The 22,706-nt window shown below is 38.5% G+C and overlaps 1 protein-coding gene across 5 annotated transcripts in view; it reads left to right on the top strand.

Annotated features, from left to right (window-relative positions):
* MAP4K5 (mitogen-activated protein kinase kinase kinase kinase 5) overlaps positions 1–22,706 on the top strand; it is a 115,349-nt gene that overhangs the window by 1,491 nt on the left and 91,152 nt on the right. The window lies entirely within an intron of this gene.

Below are 22,706 nucleotides of genomic sequence, written 5' to 3'. Positions count from 1 at the left end.
TGCTTTTTGTTGTGTGTTCCAAAAAGGGAATAGCGTTGTTTATTGGATTTGATCATAGTACATATCCCATTGTGCCAAACAACACTTCTGCATATCCGCTGAGATGGTTTTGTGTCATTTGGGTAATTAACCAGTAGATTCCTCTGGGGTTATGTTGTTGTTTTGCACAGGTGGTTCCCCTCTTTCTACTTACTTTTAATTTCCTCCCTATTAATATTACCCTTTCGTGGTGGTACTATAGCCCCAGCACTGTTCGATTCTACTGAGATATACTGTAATGGATAGGCTTTTTATTCCTTAAACAAGCATTCGAGTCTTCTGTACCAGTCACTGGTAGAGGTACTGAGGTGATGAATTGTGAGCAAGGTTCCAGCTCTTACCTTTTGAATACCTTTGAACTCAACGTGTATGATTGTAACAATCCTCTTCTTCTTTATGTAAAATTAGAGGTAGTTAACTTAGTTGTTTATCCAAGGATTAGCTATTTTGTGGAATGCTCTTTAGAAAATTGAAATTCCTGTTTCCTTTCTCAGTCTCATTTTTTAGTCATCTTTGTCTTATGATTCACTGTGTATTAGACCAGTTCCGTTTAGTTCATGTTAATTTACAATAGTATAAATTCTACTTGTTGTATATATTCTCTTCTCCCTACTACAATAAAGTTTTAGGAGTGTTTTCCCCACAAAGATCTTAAGACGTGCACCCTTTTTCTTCATAGATACGGTAACCAAAGCAACTATCTGGAGCAGGATTTTATTCATGCTGGGAAAAAGCAAAGATTATGTTTAAGGGGCAGCTAATGCCTGCCTTTTACCCTGGTGCCTTCCTGCCCTAGTCTCTCTTCTGCAGTTCCCAAACAGAGGATCAAAAACTGAATATTCATCACCCTCTACCTTCACCCCTTAACACATGGTCCCCTACTCTCAGTGTTGCTTCCTCACACTTACATGTATATTCATTGCACACTAGGCCAGCCTCTGATTCTAAACATCCTTAAGGCATTCGTAGCTCCTTGTCTTTTGTTTTCCTTTGTTCTAATTACTTGGAAGCACCTTCCACCCCTCCATTTCCACCTGTTGCTATAATACCTGTCCATGAAAACCTTACCCAAATGCTCCTGGGCAAGACCTAGCCCTTCCCCCTTATTTCTCAGCCTCATCTACCACTCTCCTTAGTCATTCTGCTCTAGTCACACCGGCCTGCTTGCTGCTCCTTAAACGTAATAACCATCTCCCCATCTTTGGGTCCTTGTTCTTGCTATTTCCTCTCTTCGTAATGTCTCCCCCTTCCCACCACCCCCTACTGTAGGGCTTGCTCCCTTCCTCCTTTTTTTCACACCCTCTCAAATCTTTTTTTCTACTTTGTTTTTTGCTTTGTACTTATCACCAACAAAATGTTTTACTTATTTTTTTTCTTGTTTTTTATCTATCTTGATTCACTAAAATACTCCATGATGGCAGGGATTTTAATCTCCTCACTGCTCTGTCTCTGATTATGCCTACCACAGAGTACTTCCTAAAAATTTGATGAATAAATGAATGAACGAATATCAGACTCTGTCACCTAGTTCTCTGAGCATATGCTTTTGACATAACACTAAGTTAACATTTAGTACTCTATGTATTCCTGTAATGCCTTCTGTTTGTTTGTTTAGTTACAGGGTCTCGCTCTGTCCCCCAGGCTAGAGGGCAGTGGCGATCTTGGTTCATTGAAACCTCAATCCCCCTGGCTGAAGTGATCCTCCCACCTCAGCCTCCCAAGTAGCTGGCACTACAGGCGAGCGCCACCATGTCTGGCTAATCTTTGTATTTTTTTAGTAGAGAGGGGATCTTGCCATGTTTCCCAGGCTGGTCTTGAACTCCTGAGATCTGCCTGCCTCAGCCTCCGGAAGTATTGAAACTACAGGCATGAGCCACCACATCCGGCCCTAGGATGCTTTCTAGTGATACCCTGCATGTGTATTTTTATTACACATTTCAACTATTTGAGTTCTCTGGGGAAATATTTCTGAAAAACTATTTTATAGTATATCCACTATCAGTGATCTAAGTCCTATAGAATTTTGTCAGTTTAAATTTACTCCTTAGTATGCCTAAAAACATGTAACCTGAAACTATAGTGCTGCATTTTTTAAGCTCTGGGCAATTAGAATAATTTTACTGTTTATCACTGTGTTTCTGATAAGCTGAAAATCGTAGGAAGTTTTAGAAGTATTTTCAGTGTAGGATATAAACTAGTGAAATAACTACAGTGAAGAATAATGAAGGTAAATTAGCCACTGTTCTACTCAGATAATATCCCCCCCCTTTTTTTTTTGAGACAGGGTCTTGCTCTTTAGGCTGGAGTCCAGTGGCACGATCAGCTCACTGCAGCCTTGAACTCCTGGGCTTAAGGGATTCTCCCTCCTCAGGCTCCTCAGTAGCTGGGACTACAAGTGTGTGTGTGGCAACATGCCTGGCTAATTTTTTTTTTTTTGATGTAAAGACAGGGTCTTCTTATGTTGCCCAAGCTGGTCTCAAATTCTTGACCTCATGTGATCCTTCTGCCTCAGTCTCCCGAAGGGCTAGGGTTAATGGGTGTGAGCTACCAAGCCTGGACTTATCCCCACTTTTTTTTTTACACCTTAGGTATCTTTTGAAGCAGGAGCTTTAAAAGGACTATGGCTTTCAGATTCTTCGTGATGTTGTGTTCATCAATACCACACATGCCCTTTGAAGCTTCCATCTTTCCTGAGAATTCCCAAGAGGGAGAGTTCAATCTTATATTGGCTGTTCCTTGGTTGAAAGAAGAGGAGGAACATAGGATTCTTTTAGATAAATGGAGTGAATCATGGAGGGCAAGAGCAAGAAATGGTAGAGGGGAAAGAAACACAGAAGACAAAAGAAATTTGGTGGATGGTGGATGAAGGATTAAATTTCAACTAAGCAGCTTTTATTTGTAATTACTGTAAAAATTTAGATTTGCCAACAGGAAGGATAAATCTGGAGATTTAGATTCTCAACTACCTTCTGACCACAAGGATCTAGAACATCTACAGCATCATGATACAGTTTGTAATCAGTAGTACAAGCCATTTGGGCAGTCGTTATCCAAATATTTGTATCAAAATTGTTTCCAGCCTAGATTTCAGAGAAGTTCTGGGAATCTGGCTTTTTATTTTTATTTATTATTATTTTTACCTTTCATAGAATATAAATTTAGACCGGGCAATCCCATGAATTTTTTTCTAACCTTTATTGCTTTATCTGATTGATTATAGAAGAATAACATGTTTAGTTCCCAGAGGACAGAAACAGATGTCTCTTGCACATCTGTGTAATGTAACAAATGCTCAATAAATATTTGTTGAACAAATTAGTTGTAGAAAATTAATGAGAGATAAGTACTGCTAATAATTTCATACAGTTTATTTCAGGCTTTTTTCCTAAATGTTTTTAAGCCAGTATTTCCAAAATGGTTTTTATATTTAATTTATGATTGGGATTATGATATAACTCTTTTCTGATTGATTGAAATGATCAGCATTTTCCCTAGTCGTTAAATATTCTACAAACATACTAATTTTTTTTTTTTTTTTTTTTTTTTTGTGACAGGGTCTTGCTCTGTTCCCCAGGCTAGAGTGCAGTGGTGTAATCACACAAAAGAATTTTTTTTTTTTTTGAAGTGGAGTCTCGCAACGTCGCCAGGCTGGAGTGCAGTGGTGTGATCTCAGCTCACTGCAACCTCCGACTCCCTGGTTCAGGCAATTCTCCTGCCTCAGCCTCCCAAGTAGCTGGGATTACAGGCATGTGACACCACAGCCAGCTAATTTTTGTATTTTTAGTAGAGATGGAATTTCACCATGTTGGCCAGGATGGTCTTGATCTCCTGACCTTGTGATCTGCCCACCTCAGCCTCCCAAAGTGCTGGAATTACAGGTGTGAGCCACCGCGCCCTGTCAGAATTACTATTTTTAAAGGATCCATTGAATGAACCTTCATTTAGTTAATTATTCTAAGTTGCATGTTTGTTATTTCTAGTTTTCAAACTTTTTTTGCAATTATAAATGATACTATAATTTGTGTAGAAGTCTTTGTCATGTAGTCTTGTCACTAACATGGGTTTCTTTGGATGCTAGATGAAGTAGGTCTGCTATGAGGAATCTCCTTTATGTATGCCTTCACTTACCTTTCCTCCATCCAAGAGTCACCATTCTGGAATGGCTTTAGGCACTTTGAAACATATCCCAAGATCCCATTTTATAGAGACAAAGCTGAATGTATCATCACACTTCTATAATAAGCATTCATTCATTAAAGAAGTATTTATTAGGTGCTGACAATGTGTTAGGGTATGGGGATGCAAACATGAGATAAAGAAAGTACACTATCAATAAGGAACATATAGTTTAGTCAAGAAAACAGACGTGGCCAGGCACAGTGGCTCACTCCTGTAATCCTAGCACTTTGGGAGGCCAAGGCTGGTGGATCACCTGAGGTCAGGAGTTTGAGCCTGGCCAACATGGCAAAACCCTGTCTCTTTTAAAAATGCAAAAATTAGCCGGGCATGGTGGTGGGCACCTGTAATCCCAGCTACTTGGAAAGCTGAGGCAAGAGAATTGCTTGAACCTGGAGGACAGAGGTTGCAGTGAGCTGAGATTGCGCCACTTCACTCCAACCTGGACAACAAAAGGAAAACTCCATCTCAAAAAAACAAAAAAGAAAACAGACATGTAAGCAGTCATAATTTGTTAGAAAATTATGTGCCGTAGAAGAGAAGTGGAAGAAATGCCCAACTCTGTCTTTATGGGGGATGAAAGAAGGGAGAGGGGAGTGTGAACCAAGGAAGATTAACAGGAAGGGGCATTAACTGGATTTTTAAAAGAAGACGGGTGGTTTCTAGGTAGAGAAGATAGGAAAAGATATTCCAGACTTTGGGAATGGTATGTGCAAACACCTGGAGGCTTGAGAAACTGTGATGAGTTTTGAGAGGTCTGCATCTGTATTCATTCCAGGTTCCGTGTGACATCTGGCAGAGATGTCATTTCAATTATTTATTTACTTTTTTTATAGATGGAGAATAGAGGCTATTTTCTGGCAGGAAACACCAGCTAATGGACCCTGTGTGTCATATCAAAGAATTTGGACCTTTTCAATTATTTATTTTTATTTTTTTGAGATGGTCTTACTTACTACACTTAGGCTGTAGTGTAGTGGCATGATCTCGGCCCACAAGACCCTCTGCCTCCCAGGCCCAAGTGATCCTCCCACTTCAGCCTCCTGAGTAGCTGGGACTGGCACACACTGCCATGCCCAGCTAATTTTTGTATTATTATTGTTTTTTTTTAAAGATGGAATTTTGCCATGTTGCCCAGGCTGGTCTCAAACTCTGGGGCTCAAGCAATTGACCCACCTCTGCCTCCCAAAGTGCTGGGATTATAGGTGTGAGTACACCGTGCCCTGCCTAGGGAAACACTTTTTAGGAGGAAATATCTTACAGTGTAGTGTATAGATTTTACAAAGTGGCCAGAAATGTAGAGACCAGTTCCTGAATAATCCAGATGAGAGCTTATGCAAGACTAAATTTAGGCGGTGGTATAGAAGATGAAAGGAAGGGATGGATTTGAGTCATATTTAGAAGAGGATCAAAAACACCTGATAATTGGGGGGGCCGGGGGAGGTGGACGGGAAGGAGGAGAAGGGTAATTGATGGCATTTAGAATTTCTGGCTTGAGTGAGACTACATTGATGCTATCAACAGAGTTAGGAAATACCAAATTTGTGGAGTCTGGATTTTGTGTTTGGTTTTGAATATAAGGCATTGCATAGGTGAATGAATATGTCTGGTAGGTGGTAGGAAATGCAACTCTGGCCTTGAGAGTTCTGGACTGGGGATACAGGTTTGGGAGTCATCATCACTTTATGGGTGGTACGTGTGAAATATAGGTGAGGTCACCCAGGAGAGTTTGTAGGAGAGCTGAGGAAAGGCTGTAACCTTAGAGGGGTGGCAGAGAAAATAATACATTGAAGGTGTCTGAGGAGAAACAGAGCAGTATGAGGAAGTTCTTTTCATAAGAACCAAAAGTTTCAAGAGATCATCTCTATCATCTCCTGCCTCCATTCTTGTTCCTGTCTGCTCTAACTACAATGAGGAAAATGAATTCATTCTCCAAAAAATATAAATCTGAAGTTTTGTGTCATATCTCCTTTATTTCCCTTGTCCGTAGAATAAAGTCTTAGAATAATATGCCTATTAAGGCCCTGCTTATCCCAATACCGTATTCATACTGAACTTTCAGTTGTTTATATGCACTCTACTCTCTGTCTTTCAGATTTTTGGAAGTATTCCTTTAGAACACTCTTTCTCTTCCATCTTATTGCCTGCTCTTTGGGTTTCTGTTTAAACATTACATTTCTTGGCGGAGGGGAGGAGGGGGCTTTTCTGTCCCTTAGAGTAGGTCACATCTAGCAGCTATATATTTTCAAAGCTCTGTGTACATTTTTATCATGATACTCATCATTTATTACTCATCATTTTTGCTTGTCTTCCTGGTAGACTCAAACTGCGTGAGAACAGAGATCTTAAGTCTACTGTTGACACATCTATAGTAGGATATTGCCTAGGATATAGTATGTGCTCAATAAATATGCCTTGAAGGAGTAAGCAACATAGTGATCATGTAAGTAAGGAGTTGGGATTATAGGCATGTGCCACCATGCCTGGCTAATTTTGTATTTTTAGCAGAGACAGGGTTTCTCCATGTTGGTCAGGCTGGTCTCAAACTCCCGACCTCAGGTGATCCACCTGCCTCAGCCTCCCAAAGTGCTGGGATTACAGGTGTGAGCCACCGCACCCGGCCCATTGTGATTTTTAATTAAGTTCAGCAGTTGGTTGTAGGTTACCAAGTCTTATGTTTTTAAGCATGAATTTGTAAGCAAAGAAAATATAGCTGTTTCTTATGTCTTTTCTCCACCAGTATACTCTGATCTTTAAATATTAAGAGTCTAGTCCGATGCCTAAAAATCTGAAGGTAATAGAAAATGGATGTATGTGTTGTTATTTCTCTGACATTTGATATTAAAACATCACCCACTTTCTTATTTTTTAATAGTAACACAGTTGAACTATGTGAATATACTGTCCTTTTTGTGTCCTGTGTCTGACATTATGAGAGACTTCTGGTTTTCATATTTGAGTGAGAGAGTGAATAACTCGGAAAAATAGCTTAACAGTAGAAAATAAGAGATGAAAGATTGTCCTTCAAAAGCTTTATTTTAAATTATATTTCTTATTAAATGTTATGTTAAATATTGTATAAGATCACTGCAAAAATAAAACATGTTTTATTGGGATGATGTGTTACTGTTGTGGATATTTACTATTTTATAAGTCATCTGGGTAAAATCTTACTATTTATTTTTCTTACTGTTCAGAGGTAGGCTTATTTTGTGACTGCCTAAAGAGAATATGGTTCTGATGGTGAATGTGAAGCTCTGAACCATACCTGGGAGCAAAATACATGTTCTGAAAACTGTAACAGAAGTCTTTAAAGTACTTTCAACTTGGTGAAGATAGACATAAAACAGTGCCGTCTCTAGTGCAAGTATAATGATGCATTACTAGTATAGTCCCCAAATTGACTTGTGGATACAGCTGCAACCTTGGGCTTATTCATCTAGTATTCTAGTTCTTTGTTTACATAGCTTTAGCATTTTCACTTTGATCATCATTTCCAGTGTATTTTATGAAGACAAATGGGATAGAATACAGATTGACTTAGATTTCTTTTTTTAGTTTTGCTTTCAACATTTAAAAGGGTTTCACTTGTGAACTAACGTTGTGGTTTCAGACCAAGAACACAGAAAGAGAAACACAAACTCTGTTAACAAGTGATACTTGTGTTTTCAGGGCTTTGTTGTCAGTTTGAGAACTTTGACTAAGATAAATCACTTGGTGGTATTGGACTGTTGTGAGTATTTGCATATGGAGAGTGTTATTACAAGGCTGTTACTTTCCAGTGACGTGAAGTATTGGTCAAGTTCGAGAGGGTAGATGACACTCTGAGAAGTACAAGATGAATTTAGGCCTAATATAATTTTATTTCTGTTAAATGTAATCTCTCATGGAGATTTTGAGACGATGATGTGGGAAGCCCAGCTGATTGTCAGAACTGTCCTTAGAGGTGTTTGGGCTAGTGAGTCATATTGGCCCCTTCCAACATTTTTATGAAAATGAAATAGGATTAACATGACTAAGAATGACTAATGTTTGTATAACCCTCTCATGATCAGTGTGTGATTTGTTTCGCACGATAATCTAGTGAGGTAGGTGGAACAGATGTGCTATCATCCCTATTTTACTCACGAAGAAACTTACTGTTACCCTCAATCTTACTGTTAGTAGATGGCACTGTAAGGACTTGAATCCAGATCTTCTGATTCCACAGTCTCTGCTCTTTCCATTATTCCAAGCCACCTTAGGACTGCATCTTTAAATTCACTACTCTACACATAGTCCTTAACACATTGTCTACCATGCTATAGGCACTATATGTATTATGGTCAGATGAGGCTTAGCAGCCTCACCCCTCTGCTGAGAAATGAGGGATTTATGGACTGATTTGAATACATAAAACTTAAGGTCTCAGCACCAGTTTTCAGATGCACTTTGTCCTGGTTATCACTTGGTCATTACTGTGACACTCATGTTTCCATTCAGAGCCTAGGCTTGATTTACCTTTGCTATCAAGATGACTTTGGCCGGGTGTGGTGGCTCACACCTGTAGTCCCAGCACTTTGGAAGGCCAAGGTGGGTGGATCACCTGAGGTCAGGAGTTTGAGACCAGCCTGACCAACATGTTGAAACCCCGTCTACTAAAAATACAAAAATTAGCTGGGCGTGGTGGTGGACGCCTGTAATCCCAGCTACTCAGGAGGCTGGAATCGGGAGAATCACTTGAACTGAGAGGTGGAGGTTGTGGTGGGCAAAGATTGAGCCACTGCACTCCAGCCTGGGCAACAAGCGTGAAACTCCATCTCAAAAAAAAAAAAAAGAAAGAAAGATGACTTCGCCGATAGCCACCTTACAATACAAATAGCTAAAAACAGAAATGGTCCCGTTTTTGGTTGCTGCATACTCTTCCTGCTGTGCCTTCTCTTGTCCTCATTTTGTTGGAACTTTAGATTCATGTTTATTGTTAATTAACTGAGTCCTATAAACTAGGCTCTGTAATGCTGTTATAAATTACAAAATGTGAATTATTTCCGGCAGATAGAATAACCTGCCTTAAGTAGCACTAGCTAGTTTTGTTTGCTTCTCTCTGATTTAGGATAATTAGGACTGCCTGTGAAGGATTGTGACTTCCAGCTTTGTCTTTTTTTTTTTTGACACAGAGTCTTGCTCTGTCGCCCAGGCTGGAGTACAGTGGCATGATCTCACCTCACTGCAGCCTTCGCCTCCTGGGTTCAAGCAATTCTCCTGCCACAGCCTCCTGAGTAGCTGGGACTACAGGCGCATGCCCCCATGCCTGACTAATTTCTTTTTTATTTTAGTAGAAATGGAGTTTCACCGTATTGCCCAGGCTGGTCTTGAACTACCGACCTCAGGTGATCTGCCTGCCTCGGCCTCCCAAAGTGCTAGGATTATAGCGTGAGCCACCATACCTGGCCGAATTTTTGTGTTTTTAATAGAGATGGGGTTTCACTATGTTGGCCAAGCTGGTCTTGAACTCTTGAGCTCGTGATCCACCTGCCTTGGCCTCCCAAAGTCCTAGGATTACAGGTGTGAGCCACCACGCCCAGCCCCAGCTTTGTCTTATGAATCAGTGTGTTATTTCTCACCTACATGCATCCCCTTTGTAGGTGCCCCGTGCCTTCTTGACCCCCTTAACTCTTCATGTATCCAAATCGGAAAGAAACATGTTAAACTCAATATATTTTTAAAGACATCTTTTAACGAACAACTTTTGCATTTTCAGCTTTTGGCTCATCATTGTAATACATGCTGGAGATGTTTGGGTCCTTTACCAGTTTTTTCCAGGAATTGTTTTCTGTTATTCTTTCTGTAGTAGTAAAGATCTACAGGTAGGACTCACCTTCCTATATGTTTGTCTCTCCCTTCCTTGCCTCAGCACAGATAGCCTCCTTTTACCTACCTTTTTATTTTCAAAATACATTTTAAGTGATACATGTTCATTTTTTATTTTTGTTTTATTTTTATTTATTTATTTTTTGAGATGGAGTCTCGCTCTGTCGCCCAGGCTGGAGCGCAGTGGCACAATCTTGACTCGTTGCAACCTCCACCTCCCAGGTTCAAGCCATTCTCCTGCTTCAGTCTCCCGAGTAGCTGGTACTACAGGTGCGTGCCACCACGCCCGACTAATTTTTGTATTTTTGTAGCGACAGGGTTTCACCATGCTGGCCAGGCTGGTCTCGAACTCCTGACATCAGGTGATCTGCCCCTCTCGGCCTCAGAGTGCTGGGATTATAGTCGTGAGCCGCTGTACCTGGTGATACATGTTCATTTTTAAAACTATATAGGAATGAAAAATTACTTGTGTCTCCTTTACTAAGAGATAAACATTCCCAACTTTTAAAAATTCATATTAAGGACATACGTGTAAATCATAGAATAGATATGTATAATAATATGCAGTATATATTATATAGATGTATATTTGATAATGTGCTTTTAAATTTAATAATAAATATATAGCAACTTTTTGTCAGTAAATATACATATTTAATACTTGTGTATTATTTTCTTGTATAGTTATATAATTTTTAATTCGTTGTATACAAACATACAAGCAATTGTCTCCAATATTTCTTTTTTGTAAATAATGCTGGGATCGGTATCCTTGAACAAATTTTTTTCACACAATCTTAATTATTTCTTTAAATAAATTTCTAGAGCCAAATTTCCTAAATTGTCTTAAAGGTTTTGGTGAATTTTGACCAATTATTCTCCAAAAAAATTTGCACCCATCAACAGTGATTGAGAGTTCACATCTTCCCTACCTTGAAACTCAAGCCCTTTCCTCCCTTTCCTTTGCCATTAAGACCTCCAGATAATTAGTTCAATTTAAGTAATCCTCTGTAAGTAATTCTCTTTTTAATAAAATCAATCTGCGTTAGAAAAGAGTTGGGAGAAGTCTTTTCAGAGACAGATGAGTATCCTAATAGATTGGGCGGAAGACCTGAGGTCGAAGTCATGTGAACAGATTTTGAGTCATTCTAAAGGAAGGCTTACTGTCTGCCTGGGAGTGGGGAAATTGTGCAGTTATAGCCTCCTTCCATGGGATAGGAAGCATCTGTCCAGACCTGTATAACTGTGTGGAAGCCAGCTTGGAAGTAACTTGCTCCACAAAAATTAAGGAGTTTTAAACTGCATGTTCTCACTCATAAGTGGGAGTTGAACAGTGAGAACACAGGGATGCAGGGAGGGGAGCAGTACACACCAGGGTCTGTTGGTGGTGGGGGGCAAGGAGAAGGAACTTAGAGGACAGGTCAGTAGGTGCAGCAAACCACCATGGCACACATATATCTATGTAACAAACCTGCACGTTCTGCACGTGTATCCTGGAACTTAAATAAAATAAAATAAAAATTAAGGAGTTTGGGAGCTAGCAGGGAACCTGTGGCTGGCACATAGTGCATATAACCCCTATCTTGTCCTTTACAAATGGTCATTTATAACTTCTTATTTAAATAATAAGGATATACTGTGTTGGGAAGTAGTGGTCTTTTTTTGGACAGTTTCGATTGCTAAAGAAAACTTCCTTATATGGATCTAAAATCTGCCCTATTGAATCTCAGGGCAGGTACAGATATTTTTATTCATCTTAATAATTCCTTGCTGTCACTCTGCTAATATTATCCTTGTACCTGAGGTACCTGATGCTTCAGAGGTGCTCAGTGAATCAATGTTAAATTGATGGATGACTAATATATGTAGTGATTAAAGCCTTTCTTTTTCCCAAAATGATTTATAAAAAAAGTAAAATGAAGCACTTTCTTTACTCTTGCTAGAAGATAAAATATAGCATTCTGTTTTGGATAGAACGCTTTCAACATTTATTTTTTGTTTTATTTTTTGAGACGGAGTTTCACTGTTGCCCAGCCTGGTGCTGTCTCGGCTCACTGCAGCCACTGCAACCTCTGCCTCCCGGGTCGAAGCAATTCTCCTGCCACAGCCTCCTGTATAGCTGGAACTATAGGCGCCTGCCACCATGCCCTGCTAATTTTTGTATTTTCAGTAGAGACAGGATTTCACCATGTTGGCCAGGATGGTCTTGAGCTCTCGACCTCAAGTGGTCCACCCGCCTCAGCCTCCCAGAGTGCTGAGATTACAAGTGTGAGCCACCATGCCCGGCCTCAACATTTATTTTTAAAACTTAAAAAAAGTATTGTAGGCTGGGCATGGTGGCTCATGCCTGTAATCCTAGCACTTTGGGAGGCCGAGGTGGGCAAATCACCTGAGGTCAGGAGTTCGAGACCAGCCTAGCCAACATGGTGAAACCCTGTCTCCACTAAAAATACAAAACTTAGTTGGGCATGGTGGCACGTGTCTGTAATCCCAGCTTTTTGGGGGGCTGAGGCAGGAGAATTGCTTCAATCCAGGAGGCAGAAGTTGCAGTGGGCTGAGATCGTGCCACTGCACTCCAGCCTGGGTGACAGAGACTTCGTCTTTAAAAAAAAAAAAGAAAAAATAAAAAGTATTGTAATTTTGTAGAAACCTGAAAAAAAGAAATGTTGCCTTTGTTGTCATGAATCTAATGTTGTAACTACTATCATTTTTGTTGGACATCAAACTTTGAGCACATAGTCAAAGTAAATAGTAACTAGACTGGTGGGAAGGGTCTGGAATTTATATGGCATGGCATATTGAAAAATTCATGTTTTGTCTGTAGGTAGAAGCAAACTTTTATATTTTATCTGAGCAGAGTTAGAGCTTAGGCTTCCTGACTTTCATAGGGACTCAATACTTATTGAATAAATTAATGAATTTAGAGATCTGAATTTGTCATATAGTAAAAGGAGCAGGTTAAGTCAGTGTTACCTTACAAACCAAAACTGAGACCACTGAAGAGAAATTATTCGAGAATGTATTTGCTTATCACAGAAAAAACTTTACAACTACAGTTATCCTAAAAATGAATGGGCTAGGTTGACCAAATGACCACCATAGATTAAGTAGAAGAGATTTGCTCTTTGAAAGAGATATTGGATTGGATGACTTTAAAAAATTCCTGCAAACTGAGATTCCAGAGAATAGTATCTCCGTAATAGTTTCGTTTTAACTTTGTCTATTTTCACTATTCTTTACGTGTGGCTAATTTTTTAGGATTCTGTTCTTGATCCTCTTCTCTTCTGACTACTTATTGTAAGTAATCTCATCCACCTGCCTGCATTCAGTAACGTTGATGATGCCCAACCCTGTTTTCAGTCCAGTTTAGCTCTTGTTAAGCGGCTTTTAGGATATCACTAGATTGGTTTTCCATAGCAAGTTAAAATTTAAATATGTCCAAAACTGAGCCCCCATCTATATCTCTCTCCCCTCCACAGAATGTGTGCTTCCTCCTATGTTTGTCATCTCAGTAAATGGGACCACTCTCTACCCAATTATGCAATCCAGAACAGGAATTATTCTTGACTTGCTATTTCTTTATGTTTCACAGATAGTTTGCCAGTTCCTAGTGGAGACAAGCTTGGACTACAGTATGGCACTGGAAATAGAAGGAAGTGCATGGATTTGGCTTATATGTTTAAGCTGTCAGGATTTGCTGATATATCAGACATGACGAGTGTGAAGGAAAGAAAAAATGACCTGGGTTTTGGGCTTAAGTGAGTGTGGGTGGAGGCAGTAAATTTGATTTACATTGGGAATATGTGGGAATGAAAAAGTTTGTGGAGGCCGGGCGCGGTGGCTCAAGCCTGTAATCCCAGCACTTTGGGAGGCTGAGACAGGCGGATCACGAGGTCAGGAGATCGAGACCATCCTGGCTAACACGGTGAAACCCCGTCTCGACTAAAAAATACAAAAAACTAGCCGGGCGAGGTGGCGGGCGCCTGTAGTCCCAGCTACTTAGAGGCTGAGGCAGGAGAATGGCGGGAACCCGGGAGGCGGAGCTTGCAGTGAGCTGAGATCCGGCCACTGCACTCCAGCCTGGGCAACAGAGCGAGACTCCGTCTCAAAAAAAAAAAAGAAAAAGAAAAAGTTTGTGGAGAGGGATAATCGAGTGTTCTGTGTTAGACACATTAATGTTAAGATGCCTGTCAGGTTTCCATGGATGTAGGAATCTGGAGCAAAGTGAGGAGAGATGTGCCCTGGAGATAAATGGTCAGCTACATAGGTGAATGTTAGATAAAGAAAAGCTGCAGTTCCATAATCAGTTCTGGTAGGTGAGAGAAGAGGGGGTAACAAAGAGGCTGAGGGATTATTGAAAGTTCAAAGCAAGAGGAAAGAGGAAACTATTGTTCTTATGAAGAGTGGAAAATAAAACCTGTAGGAGAAGTTGTAGTTTGAGATTTGTGTTGATTTGAAAATAAGACCAGTTAGCATGATTTTGTAATTTTTTTCTGGTAACTCATAGCTATTTGATGCCAGTGTGGAATTAGTGGATAATTGGGATTAATCGGGATTAGGATTTTGCCAGGCTAGTATGATAGAGGGAAGAGGAAGTTTACTCCTTATAGGTAAGGGAAGATGTATAGAGTTGAGAGAAATAATTGATGGTCGTGGAGAAATTCATTGGCAAATTGATGAGGTGGGAGAATGGCTGGAATGGGAGGACTAGAATAAGTGAGCTGAAAGGATAGGAGGTAGTGATTAGGAAGGAAATATAATGTTAGTTAGGTCAGAGAATGAAAAGTCAGAGTAGTTCCAGATACAGAAGTCACTAAGAGTGGTAGAGGCAAGAGAAGGGATAGAGAGGAAACTGTGAACCAGGGGTCATAAAATCTTAAAGGAATAAGGATGACTGGCTAGGCACAATGGCCCACGCCTGTAATCCCAGCACTTTGGGAGGCCGAGGCGGGCAGATCACGAGATCAGGAGATCGAGACTATCCTGGCCAACATGGTGAAACCTCGTCTCTACTAAAAATACAAAAATTAGCCTGACATGGCAGCGCGTGCCTGTAGTCCCAGCTACTCGGGAGGCTGAAGCAAGAGAATTGCTTGAACCTGGGAGGCAGAGGCTGCAGTGAGCCAAGATTGCACCACTACGCTCCAGCCTGGGCAACAGAGCGAGACTCCATCTCAAAAAAAAAAAAAAAAGTATATGATACCTACAGGAAGATAGGGGGTGATACGTTCAGTCCTGAGCATCAAAGGAATCTTAACTTTCACCATTCCCTCTTTATACCTTTATATTCCCTTAATACAGGATAGTTTTGCTCCTTTAAACTGCCCATGTTTTCTCTTGTCTTTACACCTTTACCTGGAATTTTGCCATCCATAATCTCTTACCCACCTTTCCTCCCAGGAAAGTCTTCCATTAGGTCTCAGTTTAAATTTGCTTTCTCCTGGAAACTTTTTCTTCAGTCTAGTTTGACTGAGCTCAGAATCCTCCAAGGTTGACTTATATCATCTTTGAGAGCATTTTTCACACTATGTGGTATTTACTCTTCCCTTCTCTGTCTTTCTAACTGATAAAAGCTTTTGGAAGACAGAAACTGTTTTTGTTTCATTACATTCCTAGTATTAACATAGTACCTGGCACATAATTAAGTATTAAGTAATGTTTGTTGAATAAATGAACCAGTTAAAAACAGTATTTCGGTCGGGACTAGTGGCTCACGCCTGTAATCCCGGCACTTTGGGAGGATGAGGTGGGTAGATCACTTGAGGTCAGGAATTTGAGACCATCCTGGCCAATGTGATGATACTGTCTTTACTAAAACTACAAAAAAAATTAGCCAGACCTGGTAGTGCGTGCCTTAGTCGTGGCTACTCAGGAGGCTGAGGCACAAGAATTGCTTGAGCCTGGGAGGTGGAGGCTGCAGTGAGCTGAGATCACACCACTGCGCTCCAGCCTGGATGACAGAGCAAGACTCGGCCTCAAAAAAAAGAAAAATGAAACAAAACAATAACAGATAAAGCAATGTTCCATAAAGTATTGGGTATAGAGGTTTTACAGCCTATGACATAATTGACTTTTCACTTTTATTGTGAATGAATCAGCTTTGTATTTTTCAAACCTTATGTGTTCCTTCTTTTGTATTGTAGATCATGTTCTTGAATATGGAATACATAATTATGACTCTGAGAAGCAGTCACTGGCCACTGGAGATAGCTTGTTAAAAATATTGAGATGTCTGGATTTTCTGATGTTATGTTATAGAAGAAAGGGGCATGTTTAAAACGGAAGCCCACAGTTGGCTTAATGGAAAAGTTTTGTGACCCTAAAAATATGATGGAAGAAAGTTATCTGGGGTAGGATGAGAAGAACAGTGAAGTAGAATACAGGAGCTTTTTCATTTTTCTTCATGATGATGGTCTTGATTGCCATAGCTTTTAGATGGCTGTCCTTACTTGCCAGTTTTTTTTTTAGCCCCAGTTTATAAAAAATTACCTTTCAACTTCATGAATACTAGGATGTATTACTATGTATTGAGTCATATCTTCCAATTCTATGTTGAAACCTTGTAGGTAAAATGTTTAGACTTTTCCTCGTTAATTTTTAGTTTTCATTAAAAATTTTACAGCATGTAGAAAAGTTCATAGTTTACAAAACTGGCAATTGCATAATATTAATGAAGTAGAAATGGCTTAATTAACATCTTTCAATTTTTTGTTTGTTTGTTTGTTTAAGTGGAAATCCACAGGTAACTTTTAACTATTAGTAAGACTGAAGACTGGAGGGCTTTAGTTGAAATACTTCTTTAGTAGTAAATTGACTTGGAAATACGAATTAAGAGATGAAAACGAAATGCATTAATAATGTGAATAGAAAATTAATTTAATTGGAATGATTCTATTGTGGATTTTATAGTGATATTGATCCCTTTTATTGTGAGTTTATCTTTTCTACCTAATAATTTCAGTTCCTGATTAATAAGAGTTAAATAAGACCTGTAACTGTACTATGTTTTACTAGATTTCTAGGTGTTTAGTATATCTTAAGTCTGAGTATTAGTGTATACCAAAACCCTACTAACATGAATAGGAATCAAAAATACAGTCAGATCTTTTTTGTATAGTTGCCGTGGGACTCCAGTTAGTTCCTTTTGTAAATATAATACAAGATCTTTCAATTCTTGTGTGTTAAAGTTAAAAACAAAAATAATTGAGAGTATCATGTTTAACTTGTTGGAAAGAAATGTTGGATTTCAAAAACTGGTACTCCAAAACTCTTTTGGATTATAGGGTGAATTTGTGTAGTTAAATTTCTGAAAGCTCTCTTTAGTAAATTGAATCTGTAAGGTCTCTGTTTAGAAGATCTCTTTTTCTGAAAGCCTCTTTGCCTTTCATTATAAAAGAGCCTGGTACTGCTTTCTGTTTTAAAAATCCAGCTGGAAAATTACAGAGTACAAACATTTACCCATCAGTTCTTCACTTGGAGAAAACAGAAATGTGTCTTCAAAATAGAGGCTGACATTTAAGTATTTCTTCCTATCAGTGGGAGCTGTAGTTTGTATTTTTTGCTTTTTACTTCTGTAACTACATATAATATAACTTGGCTTCTGCGTAGTGTAACTGTAGAACACCATCTTTATTTTATGTCATTTTGTGATTGTTGTTCAAATCCTCCAATGATCTGTTTCTTTCTGAGCCCCTCAGAGTCTCTAAAAAAATCAAGGTATCCTTGCCTCTTCTTTTTGACTCTATTAAATTGAAACGTAATATAAATGGGTTGATTCTAAAAATAAAAATGGGCTCATAATTGTGTCTGAAAATGTATTCTTTTAAAAAATAATTTATCTTTAAATTAATAGGCTTAATTTTTAGTGCAGTTTCAGATTTACAGAGTAATAGAGCACATAGTACATAGAATTACATTTAGCCAACCCCTGAATTCTTGCATATAGTTTTGTCTTTTATTAATATCTGGCATTAGTGTGGTACATTTGTTATAATTATTGAACCAATGTTGATATTTTATTAACTATAGTTCATAGTTCATAGTTTACATAAAGATTCACATTTTGTGTTATATAGTTTTTTGGGTTTTGACAAATACATAATGACATGTGTCTACCATTACCATTTCACACAGAATATTTTCACTCTCCTAAAAATCTCCTGTGCTTCACCTATTTGTTTCTTTCCTGCCTCCACTAAACCCCTGACAACCATTGCTTTTTACTGTCTCTGTAGTTTTGCCTTTTTCGGAATGTCGTATAGTTGGAATCATACATTTTGTAAGGCTTCTTAGACTGGCTTCTTTCACTTAACAGTATGCAGTTAGGATTCTTCCATATCTTTTTGTGGTTTCCATTTTTTTATTATTAAATTTAATTTTTAAAAATTGAAAAATCATTGTACATATTTATGGGTGATTCATAATGACTCATAGTGATGTTTTGATACATAAAATTTGTAATAATCAGAGAAATTAGCAAATCTATAATCTCAAACATCTATCCTTTCTTGGTGTTGAGAACATTTGGTATTTCCCTAGCTATTTGAAACTATGTGTAGTATATTATTGTTAACTATAGCTATCCTGTAGTAGTGGTATAGAGCACTAACATTTATTCTTCCTGTCTAGCTATCGTTTTGTATCCTTTAACAAATTTCTCCCTATCTCTCCCTTTCCCCTACTCTTCTCAGCCTCTAGTATTCTCTGTTCTACTTTTTACTTTTATGAGATTAACTTTTTTTAGCTTCCACATGTGAGTGAGAACATGTGATGGTTAACTTTCTGTTCCTGGCTAATTTCACTTAACATAATATCCCCCAGTTCCATCCGTGTTTCCTCAAATTACAGCATTTCATTCTTTTTTATGGCTAAATAGTATTCCATTTTGTGGATATATATATAAAATCACATTTTCTTTATTCATTGTTGTTGGACACCCAGGTTCATTCTGTGTCTTGGCTGTCATGAATAGTGCTCCAATAAACATTCCACTGTATGGATTTACCACAGTTTGTTTATGCATTCATCTATTGAAGGACATCTTGATTGCTTCCAGTTTTGGATGACTGTGAATAAAGACTGCTTTAAACACTTATGTATAGGTTTTTGTGTGGACATAACTTTTCAGCTCAGTTGAGTACATGCCAAGGAGTGGGGTTTCTTGCTGGCTCATAAGGTAAGACTATGTTTAGCTTTGTGAGAAACTGCCAAACTATCAATGTTTGTGTTCTGTCCGTATGTGTTCTTAAGACTCAACCTAATTAACAGTTTGGAAGGATATGCTCTAAACCATTAACAACACTTATTTTGGGAGATGAGATTGGGATGGAGGGGTACTGTCATCTTTCACTGATTTGTTATATATTGTTTTAATTTTTCTACCACAAAATCTTACTTTTGTAGTAAATTTTTACAAATAATTTTCTTCAAAATACTTTAATTCATAATATGACTCAACATAAGTGAAAAAAGTAAGACTATTTAAAACAGTATATTGTCAGTTTCATAGCATTTTCTAGTTGAAGATTTTAATTTTTTTAAGAGAGCAGTAACCTTCCTACAACCATGATTGTCTATTCAACAAATTTGTAGAGCATCTACCATGTGGCACAGCTTTCAAAGGATCATGCCTAGAGCTAAGATGACAACACACTTAATCCAGCCTTAGGATACCAGGGAGACTTCCTAGAGGAGATGATAACTAAACTGAATCCTAAAGGACAAGTCAGAGTTAACCAGGCTAAACGGGGAGGGAGGCAGGGAAAGGAGAACGTAGCAGAATGAGGACAGTTTTCAGACCTGAGACTGAGCTATTCACTTCTGATTAATCTGACTAAAATCGGAATTAATTGTTCCAAACTCTCAGAGAAGCATATTAGATCTTTTCATGTTGTTGACTCTTGTTTAATAATTGGCAACCGAGAAGAATGGAGTCATTTTCTTATGATTTCTGAAAGTAAGTGGCAGTGAATGGCAGAATGCATTGCCCAAATGCCCGTTTTTTGCTTGGAATAATGAATTGCCTGAAGATATTTTCATGTTGGAAATGTGTTAGCATCAGTCATGTCATATGAGTTGAACATTGTATTCCTTACCTGAAATGTATAATCTTGAGTTTTTCAACCGTCACAATTTGTGAGTGTACTTTTGTAACTTTCTTGTTCCTTTGTGGTACTTATACTTAAATCTTTCTTCTCAATTTGTAAACTTATACTGTATGTCCAAAGATGTTTTTCTGTTTTCTATAGGATTCCAGTGAAAATTTTAAATGAAAAAAACAATGTAAATGATCACTTAGGTGGATAGGGAAAGGGGGAAAACCAGGGTGCTGACATTTAGGCATAGAAGTGGCTATTGTGTTTGCAAGATTATGACATCAGTGAGTTAAAAGAAGAGTTCATTAAATCTGCTCTTTTTTTTTTTATTCCAATTCTTTATGATGGATTTTAAGCATATTAGAAGGCTGCTGTTTTATTCGGTGTTTTTTTTTTCAGAATGTTTAGAATACTACTGTTTTCCTTGGATCAAATTTTAACTCTCAGATTATTTCTTTAAGACATTAAATGTGTAATAGTTCACCTTCTGTTACATTGAAAATTATCGTGGAGAAATTTAATGTGAAAGAGGACTAGTATATTGCTTTGTTAATCTGTTTTCAATATTTTGTTAGTCTGTTTCAACAAAAGTTACCACTGTTGCTGATCTGTTAAATATTACACAATTAATACTTTTCTCTAGTATCTGTTGCATTTAAAAATGAAATAGAGAATTCTCGAATTCTGAAAAGGAGCAGTGAAATATTGTCATCAGAATAAACTTGGATTCTAACTCTTTTTTTTTATACTTTAAGTTCTAGGGTACATGTACACAGCGTGCAGGTTTGATACATAGGTATACATGTGCCATGTTGGTTTGCTGCACCCGTTAACTCATCATTTACATTACGTATTTCTCCTAATGCTATCCCTCCCCCTGCCCCCCACCCCACGACAGGCCCCCATGTATGATGTTCCCCGCCCTGTGTCTGAGTGTTCTCATTGTTCAATTCCCACCTGTGAGTGAGAACATGCGGGGTTTGGTTTTCTGTTCTTGTGATAATTTGCTCAGAATGATGGTTTCCAGCTTCATCCATGTCCCTGCAAAGGACATGAACTCATCCTTTTTTATGGCTGCGTAGTATTCCATGGTGTATATACATCACATTTTCTTAATCCAGTCTGTTATTGATGGACATTTGGGTTGGTTCCAAGTCTTTGCTATTGTGAATAGTGCCGCAATAAACATACGTGTGCATGTGTCTTTATAGTAGCATGACTTATAATCCTTTGGGTATATACCCAGTAATGGGATCACTGGGTCAAATGGTATTTCTAGTGCTAGATCCTTGAGGAATCGCCACACTGTCTTCCACAATGGTTGAACTAGTTTACACTCCCACCAACAGTGTAAAAGTGTTTCTATTTCTCTACATCCTCTCCAGCATCTGTTCTTGCCTGGCTTTTTTTTAAATATATATATTTTAAGTTCTAGGGTACATGTGCACAACGTGCAGGTTTGTTACATATGTATACATGTGCCATGTTGGTGTGCTACACCCATTAACTCATTTACATTAGGTATATCTCCTATTGCTATCCCTCTCCCCTTCCCCCACCCCACAACAGGCCCCAGTGTGTGATGTTCCCCATCCTGTGTCCAAGTGTTCTTGTTGTTCAGTTCCCACCTATGAATGAGAACATGCAGTGTTTGGTTTTCTGTCCTTGCAATAGTTTGCTCTGAATGATGGTTTCCAGCTTCATCCATGTCCCTACAAAGGACGTGAACTCATCCTTTTTTATGGCTGCATAGTATTCCATGGTGTATATGTGCCACATTTTCTTGATCCAGTCTATCATTGATGGACATTTGGGTTGGTTCCGAGTCTTTGCTATTGTGAATAGTGCCGCAATAAACATACGTGTGCATGTGTCTTTATAGCAGCATGATTTATAATCCTTTGAGATGGAGGTATGGAGGAAGATCTACCAAGGAAATGGAAAACAAAAAAAAGCAGGGGTTGCAATCCTAGTCTCTGATAAAAACAGACTTTAAACCGACAAAGATCAAAAGAGACAAAGAAGGCCATTACATAATGGTAAAGGGATCAATTCAACAAGAAGAGCTAACTATCCTAAATATATATGCACCCAATACAGGAGCACCCAGATTCATAAAGCAAGTCCTTAGAGACCTACAGAGAGACTTATACTCCCACACAATAATAATGGGATACTTTAACAGCCCACCATCAACATTAGACAGATCAAGACAGAAAGTTAACAAGAATATCCAGGAACTGAACTCAGCTCTGCATCCAAGCAGACCTAATAGACATCTACAGAACTCTCCACCCCAAATCAACAGAATATACATTCTTCTCAGCACTACATCACACTTACTCCAAAATTGACCACATAGTTGGAAGTAAAGCACTCCTCAGCAAATGTAAAAGAACAGAAATTATAACAAACTGTCTCTCAGACCACAGTGCAATCAAACTAGAACTCAGGATTAAGAAACTCACTCAAAACTGCTCAACTACATGGAAACTGAACAACCTCCTCCGGAATGACTACTGGGTATGTAATGAATTGAAGGCAGAA

The sequence above is a fragment of the Rhinopithecus roxellana genome, chromosome 5 (assembly GCF_007565055.1).
Source record: "Rhinopithecus roxellana isolate Shanxi Qingling chromosome 5, ASM756505v1, whole genome shotgun sequence".
Classification (NCBI taxonomy): domain Eukaryota; kingdom Metazoa; phylum Chordata; class Mammalia; order Primates; family Cercopithecidae; genus Rhinopithecus; species Rhinopithecus roxellana.
Note: the sequence above shows the minus strand (reverse complement) of the source record. Positions and strands in the feature narration are given on the sequence as shown.